Source organism: Tursiops truncatus, chromosome 21 (genome assembly GCF_011762595.2).
Source record: "Tursiops truncatus isolate mTurTru1 chromosome 21, mTurTru1.mat.Y, whole genome shotgun sequence".
NCBI lineage: Eukaryota > Metazoa > Chordata > Mammalia > Artiodactyla > Delphinidae > Tursiops > Tursiops truncatus.
Window position 1 is genome coordinate 29971579 of NC_047054.1, and position 18971 is coordinate 29990549.

The 18971-nt window shown below is 46.3% G+C and overlaps 1 protein-coding gene and 1 long non-coding RNA gene across 9 annotated transcripts in view; one reads left to right on the plus strand and one right to left on the minus strand.

The window, feature by feature from the left end:
• Positions 1 to 490: 490 nt before the first annotated feature.
• LOC141277459 (uncharacterized) lies at positions 491 to 10330 on the minus strand. Of its 5 annotated transcripts, none has more exons than XR_012328882.1 (6): positions 9931 to 10330; positions 9567 to 9676; positions 6553 to 6698; positions 5507 to 6382; positions 3650 to 3769; positions 491 to 2851 (listed from the first exon to the last, which is right to left on the minus strand). It is a non-coding gene; the product is annotated as an uncharacterized lncRNA (long non-coding RNA). The 5 variants fall into 5 exon arrangements; XR_012328880.1 differs by having other exon boundaries at positions 9926 to 10329; XR_012328881.1 differs by lacking the exon at positions 9931 to 10330 and having other exon boundaries at positions 2502 to 2851; positions 5507 to 5690; positions 6276 to 6382; positions 9567 to 9919.
• The window catches only part of PLEKHA2 (pleckstrin homology domain containing A2), a 56721-nt gene continuing 46886 nt past the window's right edge, over positions 9137 to 18971 (plus strand). Inside the window, exons 1-2 of one of the 4 annotated variants that reach the window (XM_033848933.2) lie at positions 9144 to 9294; positions 11446 to 11702. The gene's annotated coding sequence lies outside the window, so the exon portion shown is untranslated. Of the gene's footprint in view, positions 9295 to 9371; positions 9669 to 11445; positions 11703 to 18971 lie in introns of those variants that run through there. The other 3 variants (XM_033848935.2, XM_033848931.2, XM_033848936.1) reach the window with 3 other exon arrangements.

Consider the following 18971-nt stretch of genomic DNA (forward strand, 5'->3'; position numbering starts at 1 on the left):
TGCCACATCTTCTTTATCCATTCATCTGTTGATGGACATTTAGGTTGGTTCCATGTCCTGGCTATTGTAAATAGAGCTGCAATGAACATTGTGGTTCATGTCTCTTTTTGAATTATGGTTTTCTCAGGGTATATGCCCAGTAGTGGGATTGCTGGGTCATATGGTAGTTCTATATTTAGTTTTTTAAGGAACCTCCATATTGTTTTCCACAGTGGTTTTTTAGGTTCCACATATAAGTGAGATCATACAGCATTTGTTTTTCTCTGTCTCACGTTACTTAGCATAATGCCTTCAAGGTCCATCCATGTTGCTGCAAATGGCAGGATTTCCTTCTTTTTTATGGTTGCATATATTTCATTGCATATATATATGTGTGTCTATATATATATGTGTGTCTATATATATGTGTGTGTCTATATATATATGTGTCTATATATATATACATACATATATATATATATATATATATATATATATATATACACACCACATTTTCTTTATCTATTCATCTGTCAGTGGACACACTTTGTTTCTATGTCCTGGCTATTGTAACTAATGCTGCAGTGAACATGGGAGTGCAGATATCTTTTTGAGATAGTGATTTTGTTTCCTTCTGATATATACACAGAAGTGGAACTGCTGGATCACATGGTAGTTCTATTTTTAATGTTTTGAGGAACCTCCATACTGTTTTCCATAGTGGCTATACCAATTTGCATTCCAACGGTGCCTGAGGGTTCCCTTTTCTCCACATCCTTGCCAACTTGTCATTTGCTGTCTTTTTGATGATAGCCATTCTGATACGTGTGAGGTGACATCTCATTGTGGTCGTGATTTGCATTTCCCTGATGATTAGTGATGTTGAGCATCGTTTCATGTACCTGTTGACTATCTGTATATCTTCTTTGGAAAAATGTCTATTCAGTTCTTCTGCCCATTTAAAAAATCAGATTGTTTGTTTTTTTGTTGTTGAGTTGTATGAGTTCTTTACATATTTTGGATATTAATCCCTTATCAGATACTGCAAGTATTTTCTCCCATTCCGTAGGTTGCCTTTTCATCTTGTTGACGGTTTCCTTTGCTGTGCAGAAGCTTTTTGGTTTGGTGTAGCCCCACCTGTTTATTTTTGCTTTTGTTGCCTTTTGTTGCTTTTGGTGTTAAATCCAAAGAAATCATTGCCAAGGCCAATGTCAAGGAGCTCACCCAGTATGTTTTCTTCTAGAGTTTTATGGTTTCAGGTCTCCAATATTTTAATTTATACACTTTTCTTTTATGTACTTTTTATTTGTAAAGTCTTTTGTGGGGGCATTAAATAATTTTTTAAAAATTTATTTTTAAGCAAAAGAAATATAATGCACATAATATAATATCTGAAAAATATACAAGAGCATGAATGAGTCCTGTCTCCTCTTACCACCTCAGAAGTGATCTCCTCCCTAGAGGCCACCACTCTTACCAGCAAAACTATATGAAAATTTCTGATCACAGTTCAAACACATTTTCCTACCCCAAGGTCATCACTGGGAATGAAGAAGATTGTCTGGGGCACATATAACCTCTGGGAATGCTTGTTAACTTTTCTTTCCCTCCTTTGTTGTTGTCAGCTAATCCACTTACAGAGAGGAATGAACTGAATAAAGTCATTTTCTCCTCCCCCTCCCTCCTCCGTCTCCAAAAGCTTTTTTATTTTCTTGGTTTCTAATCCACTGAGGACTGGGAAACCACATAACTGGACCTTCTGAAATTAGATCTTCAGCCAGAATCAAAGAGCAAGCCTAAGAAAGGCATCTCCATGAAGATGCAGGGACTTGGCTACGCAGAGGCTCTTCCCCTCTTACCTTCCGGTGCAGAGTTCTGTTCCAGGGATTGAAGTTACCAGAAAGTGACCTCCAGGTCAGGACCATGTTCCTGATATGTCTTTGCAGCAAACCAGGACTGTGACATCTTCTGACATTATATGCTGGAGGGAGCATTTGGCCACTTATCCAATTAGAACATCCAAACCATCATTATGCATTAGGTGTAAGGATAAATCTAGCTTGTTATTGTTTAATTCCTAAATGAAGGAGTTAAGCTGGACTGGGCTAAAACCTCCAGCCTAGTGTTGCACTTAATTTTAACAACATTTGACAGACATGTGGAGTCATCATACAAATTATGATGAAATTTGAAAGAAGATTCCTTAGCAAATTACCTGTCTCCAGTGACTCATACTGAGTTTCACCAGTTCTCGGGGTTCAAACTGCCAGTCAGTTTTGTATATCTTTTCCAGTGGCAGGAATTTTAACATGAATGGATATAAAGTTGGCTAAAATTTCTTGAAAAATATATCAAAGACACAATTATTTTTAAGTTGAAGATAAAGTTAGTGGTATGTTGTTGCTTTTTTTTTAAATCACAAAGCAGCTGTGAGATCTCTGAGGTACTTTTAAATTAAAAACTAGTTATTTGCTTATAAAGCTAACTTTTTTCCTATAATCATAAAATAATACATGCTTATTGAAGAATACTTGGAAAATTCAGAAATAGAAAGGATTCTTTCTATAAATTTATTTATTTTATTTTTGGCTGCATTGGGTCTTCACTGCAGTGCTTGGGCTTTCTCTAGTTGTGGTGAGCGGGGACTACTCTTCGTTGCAGAGCACGGGCTTCTCATTGCGGTGGCTTCTCTTGTTGCGGAGCATGGGCTCTAGGCGCGTAGGCTTCAGTAGTTGTGGCACGCAGGCTCAGTAGTTGTGGCACACGGGCTTAGTTGCTCTGCAGCATGTGGGATCTTCCTGGACCAGGGCTCGAACCCATGTCCCCTGCATTGGCAGGTGGATTCTTAACCACTGCACCACCAGGGAAGCCCCTAGAAAGAATTTTTAAAAATAAAATATTTGTTCACTCTTCCTCTTTTGTACCTTTTGAACTTTGTATAGTGTGCATATATTTCCTATTGACAAAATAATGGAAGGACATAAATCCATCTGTTCAAATACCCTGTTTGATTTTCTTTGTTTTGTAATCACCAGCTTGTGTTGTGAACCACTGAAGTAACAGCCAACCCGCTTCACTGACCACCATAGGCATCTCTTGGAATAAACCAGATAGTTTATTCCAGTTGCCAACTTTAACTATATTCACCCCCAGTATTTTCTAATCGTAGCCCCTATGTAGGCTCGGTGCTGAGGAAATGAATTATGAAACTAGTCTAAGCAAAAATAAAGTTTAGTACGAAAGCAAGGTCAAAAATAAAATTTAGTACGAAAGCAAGGTCAAGGATCCAAACCTAAGGTATCTATCTATTCATTCTCTCTCTCTGATTCCACAGGCCCAGTTCTTCCCTTGTAATCACAGGGCATCACTGGGGATGCAGGATTCCAAGCCATGCACTGCCCTTGTTCAAACTGACGGAAAAACAATATCATCAGCATGAATCAATAGGAATGGTGCATTTAGCCAGGAGACTCTTATTTCTGGGGACTGGATGGGCACTTCATTTTGAAGTTTATATTAGTATCAGATTTAGCAGTATGGCAATGTTTTCCAAACTTTGTCACAGGGAAGTAATTTTGGCATGTGTACATATGTAATGTCTATATATATGTATGAGTATAAAAAGTACTATAGAGTGGGTGGCTTAAACAACAGAAATTTATTTTCTCACAGTCTGGAGGCTGGAGTCCGGGATGGGGTTGCCAGCATGGTTGCGCTCTGGTGAGAGCTCTCTTCTAGGACTGCAGACGGCTGCCTTCTTGCTGTGTGTTCACACGGCTTTTTCTTGGTGCTGTGGAGACAGGGAGAGAGATCTCTTCCTCTTCTTATATGGCCATCAATCCTATCGGATTAGGACCTCACCCTTATAAACTCATTCAACCTTAATTACCTCCTAAAAGCTCTACCTCCAAATGCAGTCAGATTGGAAGTTAGGTCTTCAACATATGACTTTTATTTTGGAAGTAGCATAATTCACCAGATATATATACATATATATATATGTATATATATATATATTATAAATTTGATTTTATATACACACTTCCAGGTATTTCACCAAAGTTTTCTCGTTTTTGATTTTATTTTATTACTGTCCCTTACTGCTGTTTCCCTTATCCTATAAACAGAAATTGTCAATGTTTTTCTATTTTTCCTATTCTCAAGGCTCTGAGAATTGGAGCTAAGCGATAACCTTGGGTGTTGGGCAGGGATCACTGAACCAGGACTCACAACTCATGTCTTGCTATGTGATTCTGAGACTGTATCTCTCCTTAAAAACCTAAAGTCCTCCACCTGTAAAATGGGATTAATAATCTATAAACCTGTGAAAGTGTGAAGAAAGAATAGTTAATAATTTGTCGTGTAATGTTAGCTCTTTGTAATAAAAGTTTCAAAATGAAATGCAAAGATTTTAATTCAAAGGTATGAAGCTGATTGTTAAAGTTTAACAGACATTCTCAGCAATTACCATGTGCCCTAAAAACATTAACTCAGTCTCAACAACAATGGTATGAGATAAGTTATCTGTTATCACCACCTTCTCCATTTTATAGAAATACAGAGAAGCAGAGTAACTGGTCCATGGCTACAGAGTTAATTAGGAACAGAGTCAGGAGTCACATCCCGGTGGCAGCTTGGTGTTAAGAGACCAGTTACCATGCAGTCATGAACTACGAAATTGCTGCTTATTTACTTCTAATAGTGTCACTTCCTTGTTCAAAAACCTCCAGTGGCTCTTAAAGCCTAAAGTAATAAAGTAAAACTCATTTGCTTAGCAATAAAGACCCTCCAGCAACCTTTCTTCCCTGTTTTGGTCCCCATGAAAATCCTTTCTTCATCCTCCCTGCTTCCACCATGCTCCAGCTGCACAGAACCAGTCACTTTATCTGGAACCCATTTATTCTCATGCCCCTCTCCACCTTCCACATTTTACACTATCTACACCTTCAAGGTTCTTCCAAAGTGCTATCTCCTTCATACATTTTCTCCTGCACCTCTCAACCCCAGCTGGTTGTTTTTTTCCCACAAAATTTTCTCTTTCCTCTTGTCCCTGCTTGTATTAGTTTCTGGCTTTTCTTTCTTTTTGTTACATTCCCTCCCAACTAAATGATGGGATTCTTGAGGGGTGCAATATGCTTTCTCATAGAACTTTAAAATCTTTCACTATAATTTTAAATCATTATTGTTCTTCTTTGATAAGCAAATGTATGCAGGCTTATTGCAAAAAATAACACATTACAGAAATACATCTCTTAGAAAGTGAGATTCGTCATTATAGTCCCTCTTCCCATGCCCTAAGAGAACTGTGGCTAACAGCTTGGAATATAGTCTTTTAGACTTTTTTTCATGTAATAAATATGTACGGTTTTTATTTACAGAAATGGGATTGTATTATACAGGCACCTTTGTACCTTTTTTAGTCCTACTTATTTAGTATTTTTTCATAGAGAAAAAATTTCATATAGTATTTTTCATTCTTTTTTAACAGCTGCATAGTATAAGATTATATGGCATTAATGGTATTTACCTGTTCAATCCCTTGCTGATGAGAATGACAGTGATTTCCAAATTTCACTATTATGCTGCAGCAAATGTGTATATATATTCCAGATATACACTTCGTATATACACAGAAACATACACTCCATCTATACTATATATATCTCTGGATGACTTTCTGTAGGACAAATCTCTGGACATGAAATTGCTAGCTGAAAAGGAAAGGAGATTCTAAATGATGATAATTATCGAAAATGTGGAGGGAAAGAGTCTTGTTTTAGGTCTTCCTGAATCCTTCACAAACTTGGTGGTTAAGAGGGGGCCAGCTCTGGCGTCAGACTGCACAGGCTTATAACTAGGCTTGGTCTCCATGTTTTAGTCATCTCATCTATAAAATGGGGAAATGGTAGCACCTTACTCCCAGTGTTGTAAGACTTAAATGAGACAATACAGGTAAAGCAATTAACATTTAGTAAGTACCTGGAAAATAAGTAAGTACAAGATATATGGGAGGAAAAATAGTTACTAGGTTCAGATCATTGTTTGCTGAATGAATAGGACTGAATAGAACAATAGTAGTTTGAGTAATCTTTCTAGAAATGGATGGTACTTTGCTATTGAAACCAACAACAACTCTTTATAAAATGACCAGCTAGCACTAGAAGTGTGATGGCCTTGGAGCAATTCATCTTTGTGCGAAATTAACTGGCCTGAACCAGGATCAACCACTGACCTTGGCCTCTTCAGTCCCACACTTCCCCCAACGGAACTACCCGGCCCCAGCTTCAGCCTGGTACCTTCCATAATGGGTGTCTCTAAGGACAGAGCACAATGTGGTTCCCCAGAGGGTGCCCTGGCTCACCACTGAAGGTCGTTAGGGCATCTAGTTACCCAGCCGTGAACACTGAAAATGAATAGAAAAGTGCATAAATGGGTATAGAGTATAAGGCTCTCTGTTTAAATTCTTAGGTTCTGGACCAGTAGTCTCCATCTTCATGGAAAGGTTCCCACATCAATACTAGAAGATTCTGGGGGTAGTCAACCCTGGGTTCCAGAAACACCTCTGCCACTAACCAGCTGCAAAACCTTCAGCAAATTGTTGAACCTCATCTTGCACTGATACAACAGGGGACTGAGATAGCTGATGTGAAAGGCCTTTTTTGACATTCCTTTCCCAATAGGCGGAGTCACATTTTCAGACATCCGAGCTGTTTATTGCACTGAAAAAAATGAATGCATAAAATCAGTCAATGTAAATACTTTCAAAATGTGTCGAGGATGGCAAAAGGACCACAGCAGGGCTCAGACTCAATTGACACTCTGTGCCACTATGGGAGGGGGTGGCAGGAGACCTCTGAGGAAACAGTGGAAATACAGGAGTCAGAGAAGAAACTGTAATCTAACTGGGGCCAGGTCCTGGCTAGCGATAAATGTGGCAGTAAACGGGGATCCCAGTGAAGTACAAGCATCATCCAAAGTGCACCAATGACCCCCACCCCCACCCCAGCCCAACACTGGAGTCAAATTGTCCCCATCTTCTCAGGCCCATTTCAAAATTCACTACTTCTTTCTCGAGGACCCCTCCCAAACATATGCGCGTGCGCGCACACACACGTCTTGTTCCTCTAAAAGTTGGTAGTACTTTGTCACTCTGTGCCATTTTCATGGCATTTCCAGGAGGGATACAAGGCTGCGTCAACCTCCTAGTAACACTTGCATCCTCTCGCGGAGCTTTGCCTCCCAGGCATCCAATACAGTAGTGCTCAGGAAATAGTTGTGGCTCTGTGACTGAGTAACTCAGGCAGGCCCCACAGGGACTAGAGTTTAATGGGTTTTAATATGAACCGTACCATGGAATCTGAGACTTTTTACCTCATGGCTCATACTGGAAACCATCCGTTCCAGTCGGATTTACTGGGAGCTGGATGGAATTTTGTTCCATTTCACCCTGAAAACCATAATCTAATTTTTAAATTCAAAAACATTTACATAGCACCTACTTCACGTTTGGCAGTAATCCAAACACTCTACAAATGTTAGCTCATTCACTCTTTGTAAGCATCCAGATGTAGAAAATAAGGCACAGAAAAGTTGTCACTTGCTCTGGGATCAAAGCTAATAAGCACCACAGCTGGGATTCAAACCCAGGCCATCTGGTTCCAGAGTATATGCTCTGCCTGAAATTTATGTGAGTGGCAAAAATCTTCATGAGCAGATAGAAAAAAAAAATTGACGTTGATGTATTTATTTCAAAGGAAATGCTTTTTTTCTTGTGTCCCCCTTTCCTTCCTCATTCAAAGCAAAATGTTCTAAAGCAAACAGTCTTTTTTCACACCTGAGAGAGCAGGTCGGTTCATTTTTGCTTTGGCAATCAAAATGGAAGAGGAAACGTGTGGTTTCATCACTAGTGCTTTCGGGGTGTGTGCTGAGCGTGGTCCTACCTTCCTCCCAGCTCGTCTGGCTGGGGCCCCCCTTCCCCCAGGCTTTGCTGCCTCAGGTCCTGGAGACTTTTTAACAGTCTGCCTTTCCCCTTCCAACACTGGGACGTGGACCCGCCTTTCCCGCAATCCCGCCCATCTAGCCTCAAGGGTCTTCTTCGGCCCTCCCCTGCGTCAAAGCCTTGTAACTAGGACTCGACCTTATCAACTATATTTGCACCAAAATCCCCAGGAATCGCAGCTCCCGGTTGGTCCTCCATCCCAGGGTCAATCCACTACGTTTCTGTGTTTCGAATGTTATGTGCCTGGCTGCATGTACATTGAAATATCTATCTCCTCACGTGCGAGGCCGGCATCAGAACCTGACAGACGAGCCATTGATAACTGTGGGACCCAGGGCAAATTCCTTAACGTCTCTGAGTCTCGGTTTCCTCATCGTGAAGGGGATTGATACCCATTGGGTTGCAGCGTGGATCAAATGCGGTAACGCAGAGGCTGCACCGGCACCCGACAGTTCTCTTCGGTTCCTCTTGGCAATATTACTTAATACCTGCTGCTTGTCTGTTTCCCATTTTCCCCCAGAGCTCCCTCCCGCTCCGAGGGCTGGAAAGGCGTCTTTGCGCCACGCTCTGAAAAAGTCCCTATACAGCCGTTAGAACTTACGACCCCCTTGGGCTCCTGGGGCACATGCATGACAACCCGGGAGAATCTGAGATGCTTCCTTCGACGCTAACCCTAAACCCCGATGGCTGAAGGCTCTGGGTCCGGGGAAGGCCCGGCTGAAGTCGCTGGAGCGGGCTGGGGGAGGAGGTGGGTGCTTTGGGAAGAATACACGGGGTAAAGAGTGAGCCCGCGGGCCGGCTCGTCTCCCTGTTTCTAGGATGCCCTCATCCCCGGGCCCCTTTCCCACTCGGACACCTGCTGCCCGGGGCCGGCGTCGGAAGCAGGGCCTCCCCCTGCGCGGCCGAGGTGGTCCCGGCGCGCAGCCTCTGGGGCCGCCTCCGGGCGCCCCGCCCCCGCCGAGTCCGCGCAGCCCGCGCGCCCGGCCGCGCCCCCTCCCAGCCCGCGGCGCCCCGGCACCCCTCTCCGCCCCCGGCGGGCTCGGCGGAGCATTGTACTCACATCCGGGGCTGGGTTTTGCTTTAATGCGAAACGTAATTAACCCGGAAAAAAGAGCCGAAGGACAAGAGAGAAGGAGGGAGGGAGGAGGGGAGGGAGGAGGGGAGGGGAGGGGGAGAGGAGCGAGAGGCGCGAGAGACCCCGAGAGTTTGGCGGCGACAGACATCCCCCGAGAGCGACGGCCCGCGGGGCCCCAGAGGCGCTTCCCAGCCCGATGTAACCCACGCACCCTGCCCGAGCCCCGGCCCTGCGCGGCGGGGTAAGTGGGGCGCCCGCGCGGGCCCGGGAGCGGCGCGGCGCCGAGGGGCGGGCGGGCGGGCGGGGGGGGGAGCGCCCCCCTGCGGGCCGAGGGGAGGTCGCCGCCGTCCCCCGGCCGCCTCCGGTGGCCCCCGGCGAGCCCGCAGGGCAGCCCCTCCTCCGGCCCTCGGGAGCGCCCGGGGTGTCCAAGGTCGCCGCCGCCAGGGATCGGGCTGCGGGGTGGGGCCGCGGGCAGGGTGGGGGCGGGTGTTCTGCGGAGCTGCGTTTTCTCACGTTTGCAGCGGCGAAACTTCTCCGCGGGTTCTGGCGCTGGGGCCCCGGCTTGGCCACGACTTCCCGGGCAGCGGGTAGGGGAGACGAGCAGAGAACGTGCAGGCAAGTCCCTGGGGGCACGGATGGGGCCGTGGAGACTCATCTTTCTCTTCCCCTATTACCTTATTCCGTGGCAGGCCTAGAAGCCTCCCGAGGGAGAGACCCCCCTTCCCTCTGGGTCCAGCCCGGGCCCCTCGGGCTTCTGGAACTACGGACTCTGGGGTGACTTAAAGGAAACTGTACTAAAATGCAGATTTGGTGTCAGGTCGGGAAAGCACTCGAGGGGAGCTGTCTGTCTGTCTCACGAACTTCTTCCTCACCTTACCCGCTTCCCTCTTCTGCTCCAGTTCTGAAGACTGCTGTTTCATCGAATTAAAAAAAAAAAAAAAAAGAGGAAAGGGAAAAGAGAGGCCTTGTAGGAACGAAAAGTGTGAGAGGAGGCGCGGCAGGGCCACCTCACTGGGGGCGGACCCATCTCCTCCCCAGGCCAGCCCTGAACCCCCAGCCTCTCGCTGTAAGGTTTCCTTGCTACTTGGTGGATCTTCCCCTTCTAACTCCTTCTCCCGCCACCCGCCCCGTCTTTCTTTAGGACTCCAGATGGGGATTTTCAGAGGAGAGTAAGGGACGGGGAGAGAAGGGGAGGGGACAGGCATTCTACCGGGACGCCAGCGGTGACACCCCCGAGGCATCTCGGTCCGCTGAGTGGTGGTTGCACTTGGGCTGAAGTTCCAAAATTGTACTTCTGTTTTCTTTCTTTTTTTTTTTTTTAATTTTCTTTTTGCGGTACGCGGGCCTCTCACTGCTGTGGCCTCTCCCGTTGCGGAGCACAGGCTCCGGACGCACAGGCTCAGCGGCCATGGCTCACGGGCCCAGACGCTCCGCGGCACGTGGGATCTTCCCGGACCGGGGCACGAACCCGTGTCCCCTGCATCGGCAGGCGGACTCCCAACCACTGCGCCACCAGGGAAGCCCCTGTTTTCTTAATATATCTAAGTCAATCCCCTTTTTCCTCCTTTCTGGAGCTTCATCATTTTTCTGTTTGGTGGCAAAGCCTTCAGAAACAGTAAAGCCAAAGATCTTGAAAAAATCGAAGTGTTTTCTATTTCAGTTGCATTCAGCTGACATTTATTGGGTAATTAAGACACGAAAGGCAGTGATGAACAAAATGTAGCCTCTGTCTTCAGGGATTTTACCATCTGATGCAGGACACAGGCGGTACACCAGGGCCTAGGACACAATGCAGTTGCTAAAATAGAGATCCAGCATGCTTTGAGGAGCCAGAGGAAACTTTAACAGCCTTCTCATCCTTTCATATATTAGCCTTCACCATCGTGTGCCACTTGAACGCAGGTGACTTTTGCCATAGCTTGCAGTCTAGACTCTGTGGCCAGCCTGGTGTGTGACATCTACTAGGTGCTAAGTAAACGTTTCTTGAATGAATGAGTGAGTGACTGCAAGCGCATGAATTGTTTGCCCCTATCCAAATGGAAGAGAAGAGAGCAATGTGGTGGTGCCTCAAGCTCGTCTGAGCTGGTTCATGAGGGCTTCCCTTGGGTGTTGCCTTTGGACCTAAGTATCCTTCGCCCTCCTTGTAAGGCCCGCTTTTGACAAAGTGCCTGTGGCACTCCTGCTGATGGGAGCCTCGCTCACTTCACAGATGGGTAATCACCTAGGTACGGATTGGGGAACCACCTGCCCTTTGGTGGAGCGTTTGCAGTGCTGCTTTTCCCTCGTCGTTGGTGCTTGCTTCTCTCTTCTGTATAAGGAAGTAGGGCCTGCAAATCCCATCGTGTCATCGTAGTGTGCTGAACCGTAATTCAGCTTGGTGTTTTCCCCCGAGGTTAAAATAAATCCTGGAGACATGCAGATTTTGGTCGGTGCCTACTTATGGAGAGATTCTGCAAAAATGGGAAGGGAGAGTCATCAGCCCCATCAGCCAGCCACGCCCCTCCGAGCAGCCCTCCTGCTGGCTTGCCTGGTATTTGCTGAAAGTGCCGGATCACTAGGGAGCCGGGAGCAGCAGGGCCTCGATCTCCGGATGTGCATCCAGCTGGCGCTTCATTGATCTCCGGTCTTCTTCATGGGGCAGGTGGGCAGGTGGGTGATGCCCCTGTTAAAAGGCTGGAACGCCTCAAATTAGATCTTGCTGTGGCCCCAGTGCAGTAAATATCTCTTCTGTTTCCCTGAAACTGTAGTAAGTAGTTATTTTGGCCGAGATAGTCGTGGAGCTTGGAAAAGATGATCTGGGTGCTGGGGCGTTGCACGGCTCGGCCTCTTCCCTCTTCCCACCGCTGCCTTACTTTCAGTTTTCCACGTGTCTTAGTGAGCTGGAGAGGACTCCGGCAATCCAATCTGTTAGGCTTTGGAAAGGAAGGAAGCAGAGCAAATAGTATAGTGTGACAGTCTATGGCAAGAGCAGAATCCTAGCCCTGCCTGATATAAGCCCATCATTGAGCCAGGGAATTGGCCAGGGCAGGGAGATAGGGCGGTTGGGGGGTGGGAGGGATGGGGTCCCTTGCTTCCCGTTCTGCACAGGTCTGTGGTTGCTGTAGTGGGACAGTAATTGGAAGGCCCCGTTGACCTTTACTCCGAACCTTGGGCTGCCTTTCTGCCCGGCCAGCTGAGATAAAAAGGGAGGTCCCCTTCTCCCTGAGAAACACTGGGGTTAAAGTGCAAAGGCAAGGGCTCGCCCTCCCATCAGCTGGGACTCCCTTTTGGCCATCCATTTGCGGAGCGGATCTCTGCTGCTGTGATTCTCCCACGGGCCAAGCAGGAGGTGGCTCCAGAGACCCTTCCTTGGCTTCTGATCGCAGGCCTGGTTCTGTTAACTTTCAGGGTGGCCTGGCCGAGATGGAGTCGGTGGATCTCTTGGACTGTTTTTTTTTTAACCTTTTGGAGAATTTTTGAGAAATATGATGGTTCTTGGAGTAGACGGAAGAGTGAGGGCAGCTTGTGCCTTTCCTTGTGAGGGATTCCAGCATCACTGCCTTCCCAGTGGGATTTACTTATTGATATTTGAGGGGTGGAGACGGCCTGGCAGCTGCCTGCCCTGTTTTACCTAGCGGTGGGGGTCATGTACTACTTGTTAGGCACTACACACGCACACATCTTAACAGCAACAGTTACACAGTGCTTAGTCTTTGCCAGACCTCCTCTTAAGCACTTTTCACACATTATTTCGTTTAATGCACACAGCAGCCTTTGAAGTAGGTACAGCGATTCTCTCCATTTCGCAAATGAGGAAATAGGCCCTGAAGAGTTTAGTAGAGTCTGTCTGACTCTAAAACCCATGCTCTTTCACTTCACTCCAGCACAGCGGTGGGTCACTGAAATCAGCTCGCCCTCTTCAATGGTCACGTTCTTGCAAGAGTTTTGTCAGATGCTCTCAGACCCATCCTTGTCACCTGCACGTGCTCTGTGCCACACCTGGCCCCTCCTCCATCCCTACATCCAGAGACGGGAGCACAGTGCCTTTAGACAGGCAGGCTTAGGCCCTTTAGACTTTCCCCCAGCACTTTGCAAGAGGCTAGTACGTAGGAGAAATAAGGATGCTTTCTTTTCCTTCTCCTACTGCCCAGGTCTTAGTGGGTGAGAAGGTCCAACTTTTTTTTTTTTTTTTTTTTTTTGTGGTACGCGGGCCTCTCACTGCTGTGACCTCTCCCGTTGCGGAGCACAGGCTCCGGACGCGCAGGCTCAGCGGCCGTGGCTCACGGGCCCAGCCGCTCTGCGGCATGTGGGATCTTCCCGGACCGGGGCACGAACTCGTGTCCCTTGCATCGGCAGGCGGACTCTCAACCACTGCGCCACCGGGGAAGCCCGAGAAGGTCCAACTTTTAAATGAGGACCAAGCTGCTGTGCTGCTACCAGTAAGAAGGCCTACAGTGAAACTGAATCGCAGAGCCTAGTAACTGGATTCTGAAAGTGGGAGATCTCAGTTTTTATAGGCTATTTATAACCCCTGGGGCTGGTCCCTGTGCTGGTGAACTCTCTGGGGGGAGGTGGTCTCAGGAGCCTTGAGTCAAGGGCAGGCCTTTGTTTCGTACCAGCTCTAACAACCACATTTTCTCTGAACATAGATGAGGCTGCTGTTCAGAGAGGTCATGAGAGTTTAAAACATTTTGCTGTTTTTGGCATCTTTGTTGGAGTGGTATCAGTAGTCAGTCGTTCCTGCCGTTTCCCCAGTATTTTTTTCCCTTAAAAAATTCCTCGAGTGTCTCTTGCCCTCCATTGAGAGTTCTTGGGTCCAGGGGACGTCGGGCACCTTCTCTTACCCTCCCCATTCCTGTGGATGTCTGCATTCCTCAGCCTGCTCTTCCGCTGGGAATGTGTTCTCAGTACATTCTCTTCTCTCTCACATTATTCTCCGGCCTCAGACTATTTGGAATGTGCTCTTATGACAGCTTCAGAATGCAATGATGTTATAACGGTAGGAAATAGATGTTCCCACATTTTGGAAGTTAGAGTCTTTGGCCCAGTCTCAGAGCTGTGTTCTGAGATAGCCACGCTTGCGTTTTGTTGTTGTCATTCTTGTGTTTTTACTGGGCCCTGGGCATTCGTGGGCCCTCTGCAATGCACCCTTATGTAGGTGGGAGATGGAAACATAGGCGAACTCTCTGTTCGCATGGCCCATACGTTTTCTAACCTCCACACCCCAGTTCCTGTCTGCTTATTACAGTCCTCTCTGAGACCTCTGATGTCATTTCCCGATTAACTTTCTCCTGTAGAAATTTAGCAATTTCCCGTTGGTATGTCTCTCACTTACCACTGATGCTACTGTCCCCAGCTTCTACCCTCGAGGATGACAAGATAGCAGATGTATTCACTGCATCCCTGCCCGCCCCCATATGTCAAGAAATGCCTTCCTGACTTTTTTCTGGAGCAAAATCCCTGAAATTCCCTTTCCTACCAACGCCAAGTAACATGAAAGAAAAATAACCAAATTTAAAAATGGATTCATTTTTTTTGAGTTTTGAACTACCGGAGATTATAGTGGATTATTTCATCCTGGGGCCAATACCATTTAAGGCTTTATCTCTGTTACCACTTTCTTTTGTTTGTATTTACCTCAGAAGTATCAGGACGATCAGGCAGATGAATCTCCCTTATTTCACTCTATTTTTTCCTGTATCTTCAAGCCACATTAGAGATCTTACAAATAAGACGTCCAGTACAGTAAGCCAGAGCTTTCATGACTTAATAGCTCTTCAGCTTTTCTTTAAAAAAACAAACAAACCTATTTATCCATCTTTTCATTCATCTATCTAGACATTTAACTTAAAGACGTCAGTCCCATCTCCCAAGTTTCAAGAAGGAAAATTCCACTGGGGGCGGTCTTTGTCGGGATCCCTGCTTCTGGGCGTGCTGTGCTGCAGGCTCTGTGACAGCAGAGGGAAAGAGGCACTGACTTGCGTGTGAATCTTCAGTTGACCCCCAGGACAGGGGCTCCTCTTATGAAGACCAGAGAGCAAGCAACCAAACCCACAGAGGAAAGGAAGAGCCTCTCTTAGGGGAGGCTGCAGTAGGAAGTAAGAAACCCAACTAGATTGGAGGGTGCCAAAGCCCTCTGGGTAGGTACCTAGCTTTTGGGCAACTGTGATGGGTGGAACATGGCTTTATTAGATTTAAGACTTTGAAACACTAAGAAGTCCCAAGAGCGCTATAATTTAGGCAAGGTTTTGCTTGTTTATGGACTCTGGAGAATTGAGAAATTTATTCTCAGCTTCAAAACTTGTACGCTGGGGATGGGGGTGTGTGTGGAGTTAAATAGCTTTCCCTCCTGCTAAATAAAGTAACATACATTTCCTGTAGAAAATTTGGAAAATATGGAAAAAAATATAGATGTAGATAAAATTCGCCTGTGACCCATAGATAATAACTGCTAATATTTTGGTGCCTGGATGTCAGTCTTTTTCTATCCAAATATAGAAATATAAAAATAACACTTAGAGGACTGGGATCATATTCTAAATCATATTATTGTATCTTTAAAAAACTTTGGGGGAGTTTTTCCCTAATTCATTTAAGTACTTGAAAACAAAGCTATTTAAAGATTGTGCAACATTTCCTTATGTGAATGTCCTATCATTTATTTATTATTCCCTAATCATTTGGACATTCAGGGCATTTCCAACTTTGGGTCATTATAAATTCTGTTGCAGTTGCCATCGTTTTATTTTAATCTGTATTTGCATCTTTGTTTATTTACTTGGATGGAATTCTAGAAGTAGAATTTCTGGGTCAAAGGATAGGAACATTTTTAGCTCTCTAGTTCCATACCGCCAAACTGCTTTCCGGAAAGCTTCATACTACTGTCCCGGGTGTATAAGAATCCTAAGAAGTGTCTTCAGGAGACAGCCTTCTTACTTTTCTTCCCTGCTAATGCCTCAGTCTCCCATTGGGACCTGTTTTATTTTCTTAGGGTCTTGGTCCCAAGTTGTCTCTTGTATATTAATGAGCCTGATAAAGATGTCCGTTGTCTCAATTCCTAGGGGAGAATTTTATTCTTGGCTTGAATCTCCTCCAATGATGGAGGCTAAGGCACTGGAATGGGCAGTAGAGGAGATATTTGGGACGGGGATGTTGCCCTGTGCCCTCATCTCATTCGATGGTGGGCAGCCATTGATTCTTTTCTCATGAGCTTCATCTCGTCAGCTGGCAAGTGTTGGCCAGGAATCTCAGGTTAGTTGACATTTAACCCATTTTCTGCTGCTGATCAATGGGTAACTCCATGCAAAGTCCCTTTCTTTCTAAAAGTTTCACTTTTGGGAATTCCCTGGGGGTCCAGTGGTTAGGACTCTGTGCTTCCACTGCAGGGGGCCCGGGTTTGATCCCTCCCTGGTGGTGGACCTAAGGTCCTGCAAGCCTCGTGGCCAAAAAACAAAGTTTCACTTTTACCATCAATTAAATATTTAACATATTTTCATTTGCAGCACATACTTAGCAACTTATGTACTAAGGAAATCTAGATGGTGTAAAACTTGCTGCTTTTCTATTTTACTTTTCATTAAGGTACATTATTTACTTATTTGAATTATTGAGGCTATGTTTTGGTTTTGTTTGGGGTGTGTGTGTTTGTGAGAGAGAGAGAGAGAGAGAGAGAGAGAGAGAGAGAGAGAGAAAGGGAGAGAGGGAGGGAGGGAGACGGAGAGAGAGAGAGAGAGAGAGAAATTGATTGTGTGCAGACATAATTTTTTTTTTGCTGTACGCGGGCCTCTCACTGTTGTGGCCTCTCCCGTCGCGGAGCACAGGCTCCAGACGCGCAGGCCTAGCGGCCATGGCTCACAGGCCCAGCCGCTCTGCGGCATGTGGGATCTTCCTGGACCGGGGCACGAACCCGTGTCCCCTGCATCGGCAGGCGGACTCTCAACCACTGCGCCACCAGGGAAGCCCCACACATAATTTTGATTTGCATTTAACAAAGTCTAGGAAGGAATGTGAAGCAGGAAAGAAACATGAAGAAATGTTCTGCCTCACTGGGCGTCATTATATATTTAAACTAGCCACAGTTTAAAATAATGAGAACATTCAATGTATGTAAGATTATAGCAATGGTAACAATATATTGCTGGCTGCAGTGTAAACAGATGAAATACTTTTAGAAAGCAATTTTGTAATAAGTCTCAAGAGTTATAAAAGTTCATAACCTATGGTCTAGTCTTATTACTACTTGGAATTTATGCTGTATCCATGTGTAAAAGAAGAAGAAAGTATAAAAAGATGAATTTTAGCATTAGAAAAATTGGATATCATCTAACTGTCTAATCATGGAGAAATGGTTTAAGTAAATTATAGTAAATCCAGTCCAGTGATGTTATGCAACCATTAAAAACACTGATTATAAAGACTGTGTAGCAACATGGAACATGTTTACGGTATAATTGAAAGTTTTAAGAAGGTTGATTATGTGGACAGAAGCATGAAAAAGCATGCAAAAGTGAAAACAGTTGGCTAGAGTGATTTTTTTTTTTTTTTTTAGCGGTACGCGGGCCTCTCACTGCCGTGGCCTCTCCCGTTGCGGAGCACAGGCTCCGGACGCGCAGGCTCAGCGGCCATGGCTCACGGGCCCAGCCGCTCCGCGGCATGTGGGATCCTCCCGGACCGGGGCACGAACCCGTGTCCCCTGCATCGGCAGGCGGACTCTCAACCACTGCGCCACCAGGGAAACCCTAGAGTGATTTTTTTTTTAATGCTAGCATTGTTATATTGTGAATTTTGCACTAGAAATGGAAGACACTGGGGAGATTGGCGTGCTTTGGAAAGACAGGGTGCTGAGTGCGGTGGGCCGAGGTCCCTTGCTGGGCACAGAGTCTGTGCTCTTTCTTGTCCGTGTGTTGTGATGGCCTAGGAGCTCCTCGCTGGGTGGTCTCGTTACGGAATCAGAGCGAAGGTGGAGGGGCTGGCCTGAGAGAGTACTGTCCGGTGCTCTGACACAGCCAGAACACTTTGCACGCTGCCCCAGGAGATGGGCTGAGAGTCATTGTCCAGTTGAGGGACCCAGGATACAGTGGGGGTGGGCATGGGGCAACTCCTGGGGCGCATCACCCAGTGTCACCCTCCCCCCAGTATTTTTACACTGGGGAACTCGGTTAAAATGAAATTTAAGATAACAAGTGATTTTAAAGTTTAAAAGACAGGCTAGAACTGTATAACCGAGGAGTGTCATGCAAGTTGGAAGGGACATTTCGAAGAGGTGATAGACAGTATGTGTATGTGCATCAGGGTGTCCTCCCCCTTATGGATCGGCTGCTGGTACTTCCTTTTCTCCCCTCCCTGCCTGGTTTTCGGGGCTGGGGGGGTGGTGGCAGAGTTAATCCCATCCGAGGAGCCTCTCTGGGAAAAAGGGGAGGAGCCAGCGGAGACTTGGACGATGCTGGGGGGCAGGTTGAAGAAGCAGGGAGAGGGGATTGGGGGCCGGTGGCGGCTGGCTCTCTGTACCAGCAGCTGCTGGGACAAGGGATGCACCCACGGGATGAGGATGCACTGTCAGAGGACGGGGCTCGGGACCTCAGGTTTGTGTGTCTGCGCCATCTTTAGGTTTGTCGCTTCTGTGTGGGTGGGCTTGTTCGTTCTAACCACACTTCCCGTGTGATGCTTGGTTCTCCTGCCGCCCATCCTGCCCCCACCCACCTCCCACATGCTGATGAGCCCTGTGACTCAGCTGCTTCTCAGGACATCAGAGCAGCTTTTTTTTTTCTGGGCTAGAACCACAGTCAGGAGATGTGTAACCAGATTTCTTCTTTTTATCATCTTTCCTTTTGGTCCCTGAGGGTCCTCTCCCACCATGCAAGTGGGAAGCCCCCTCTACAAGAGTAGACTGTTGGAGGATTGTGGAAACAGTGGCTTCTCTGGCCTCTGACTTGAGAAAAA